The sequence below is a fragment of the Aquarana catesbeiana genome, linkage group LG04, assembly GCF_042186555.1.
Source record: "Aquarana catesbeiana isolate 2022-GZ linkage group LG04, ASM4218655v1, whole genome shotgun sequence".
In the NCBI taxonomy this organism is placed as follows: Eukaryota; Metazoa; Chordata; class Amphibia; order Anura; family Ranidae; genus Aquarana; species Aquarana catesbeiana.
Window position 1 is genome coordinate 38,053,577 of NC_133327.1, and position 3,459 is coordinate 38,057,035.

Below are 3,459 nucleotides of genomic sequence, written 5' to 3' on the forward strand. Positions count from 1 at the left end.
CGGACATCTGAATACCCATTCACAGAACTGGCCGCTACAAACATCTGGCCAGGGGACGTGAATTAATTTCTGCTACAGAATTGATTTTAGAATTGTCTTGCACACCTTGCTTATTGTGACTGTTATGTCAAAATTTTACTGGATAATGTTAAATAAATAGAATTTTTTATTCATTAATATTGCATCTTGTTTCTCTTGGCACCGTCATAATCCCTATTTCCTTGCTCCCCCCAAATTAATTTTCAAACTACCGGGATGAGGTGTCGTATTACATCAAGGGTCGCTCAGCCAAACCCTTAACCTTGACTAAACTGTTTAAGTTGAGCAACCACTACCTTTTCTATTTCAGGCCTTCAGGCAGAGTTTCTTTGGAGCAGGATGACAGACAGGACTCTAGATTAGGAGATTTGGAAACACAAACAGGCAACATCCATTCTTTTTTGGTGTTCTGCCTCTTCAAAAGTAGGCTCCTTTCTCAAACTTTGAGAAAGGTAGTCGTGGCCGAGTGGTTAAGGCGATGGACTAGAAATCCATTGGGGTCTCCCCGCGCAGGTTCAAATCCTGCCGACTACGTCCTTTCCTTTAACTTGTTCACACTGTAAAAAAAAAGCTGCTGAAATTCTTAGAGATAATTACAGCTTATTTCTATGGAAACCGTAGCTCATGTCTATTTTTAAAGTAATAAAGGTATATTTAGTGGGGTTGGGTTATTACACTTTTACTTTTATGTAATTTATCCTAACAAAAGATATGTACAATCAGCGCAAAACTAAAACAAAATAAATCTGCTTGCAAGCTGAACACTTAAGGGTAAACACCAAGCCCAATTAACATACTAAACAAAATAATATAAAGTGCAGCGCAAAATTTAAAAGAACTGAAAAAGTCCCATAGAAGACATGTATTTATCTTTGTCTTATTTCTTCTTGCTATAAGGCACCCAAATTCTTCAGCGTAACTGAGCAAATAAACTGCTTACCAGATAAAAGAACAAAGTAGGCATAATTACCACCGGTGCTGGAGAAACCCGGAACAGCTGATCTGATGATTTGAAAAGGTATCCGGCAGTTAATCCTCCAATGCAACAGGTGATAAAGTCAATCCACAGTGCGGTGAACCAGAAAGAAAATAAGGGACATCTAAGAGCGTTCCATTTAACTTGATGTGAATTTATTAATAAACAATTGTATCAAGGTACAATCCATAATAAAGCGCTTATATATAGCGCTGTTAAAAGCAAAGAAACGGCAACGAGCTGAGATGCAACAGACTGTTCGCGTCCGAACAGCTGTGAGATGACAGCGGGTGACGTGAGACTCCGCCCCCGTACGCGGCGTTACGTCCAATGGACCTCGTCAGCAGGGGTGGAGTCAAGCTGTCACCCGGGATCTTAAATACCTGCCGACTGTCAGCAAGGAGTGTGTCTTCAGAACGGAAGCGCAATTCCAAATTGTCCAGAACGGAGACACTTGCTGAGAGTATGGCTAAAATTATATGTTGGTTCAAACAGAGTTGATATTCTACACTCAGGTTATAGATATCTCATTTAACCAAATGGATAATAGAACTTAATGGTCGGAATAGTCATCCGCTGTCATCTCTAATAAATTACAACAACACTCAAAATGCTATAAAAACGATTACATTAAAAAACAGCACGAGGTGTAATAGTGAAGTAATTTAAAAACATACATATAAAAAGACGTATATTAACACTTAGAAATATAAAAAAAAAAAAAAATAAATAAAAAATAATAATAATAATACAAAATGAAAAAGTAGAAAAGTACAAAAAAGGGGGGGAAGGGGTTATTTAAAAACAGAAACTCATTTATCAGAAATAAAGCAATTAAGGTCGAACTCAATGTTTAACCCTCTAGGGACTCCAACTTTTGTTTCATGAATCCATAGAGATTCACGACGACTCAATTGCCTGATAAAATTACCGCCCCTCCAATGTCTCGAAACTTTTTCTATACCCCAGAACTGCAATTTTCTCGGGTCCCTATTGTGGCATAATCTGAAGTGTTTCGATACATAATGTGACTTTAATCCTTTTTTAATATTGTTAACGTGCTCCGCTATACGGACACCCATTGGTCGGGAAGTTCTTCCTACATATTGCAGTCCGCATTCGCACTGCAACATGTATACTACTCCTACCGTATCACATGTAATTAAATTCCTGATCTGATAGGTTCTGTTGGTGGTGGTAGCAATAAATTCCTTTCTTCTCTTAACATTGAGTTTACATTGTCTACAGGCTGGGCATTTGCCGCAGGCATAAAATCCTGACATGAAGCTGAATATTCTACTTTCTTTGATAACCGGAGGATCAACCACACTTGGAGCAATAATATCTCTCAAGGTTGGTGGTCTCCGATACACAAATCTAGGACGATCGGGAAGGGTCGGGCCTAAACATTATCCTTTTTAAGAATATTCCAATATTTAAGAATGATCTTTTCAACCTTTTTGTGTTGAATGTTATAGTCCAAGATGATTCTATATTGGGGATTCTGTTGTTCAGTGTTCCTAGGTGATCTCCTATCCAGGTTTTTAACTAAGGAAGATCTATCCATACTGCCCACTTTTTGAACTTCCTCTGCTATAAGAGAACTGTAATAACCCTTCTGTAGGAATTTTTCTGCCATGTGATTAGCTTGTGAAAAATAATCATCGTCCAGATAACAATTTCGCCGAAGGCGAATAAACTGCCCCCTGGGGATGTTAAGCAGCCATGAGCTGTGGTGGCAGCTATCAAGGGGTATATACCCGTTCCTATCCGTGGGTTTACAGTAGTTTTTGGTCCTAAAACTCCCCTCATATTTAAAAATCTCCAGATCAAGGAAGGCTACACTAAAAGTATCAGCCTTCCATGTGAGACAAATATTCTTAGTATTCCCGTTGAGCCGGGACATAAAAAGCTGGAGACTAACCATGTCCCCCTCCCAAATCAGGAAAATATCGTCTATATATCTTTGGTAGCAGACCAGCTGCGCCGGTCTGCTACCAAAGACAAAATCATCTTCCCAGAGAGCCATAAAAATATTCGCGACGCTCGGGGCGAAGCGAGCGCCCATGGCAACCCGAGTATTTGTAAAAAGAATTTACCGCCGTACCAGAAATAATTCCTGGCAAGGCAAAACTCCAAAGCTTTCAGCAAAAAATCCTTTAATTTGACTGGCAAGTCCGATTTGTCAAGAGCCCATTGTACTGATCTAATAGCATCGGCATGACCTATTATCGTGTAAAGTGAACTGACATCAGCCGTGACTAATATACTGTTATCTTTACACGGTAACTTCTCAACTACTTGTATGATGTGTTTGGTATCTTTAAGAAACGCTGTGGTATTAGACACCAGAGGTTTCAAGAAGTAATCGATGTACTGACCCAAACGTGCTGAAACAGAGTCGATACCATTTACTATAGGTCTGCCTGGAGGAACTGAGGGAT

At 39.4% G+C, this 3,459-nt stretch overlaps 1 non-coding gene across 1 annotated transcript; it reads left to right on the forward strand.

Moving 5' to 3' along the window:
- The first annotated feature begins 491 nt into the window (after window positions 1-491).
- TRNAS-AGA (transfer RNA serine (anticodon AGA)) lies at window positions 492-573 on the forward strand. The gene has a single exon. It is a non-coding gene; the product is annotated as a tRNA-Ser (tRNA).
- The last annotated feature ends 2,886 nt before the right edge of the window (window positions 574-3,459 follow it).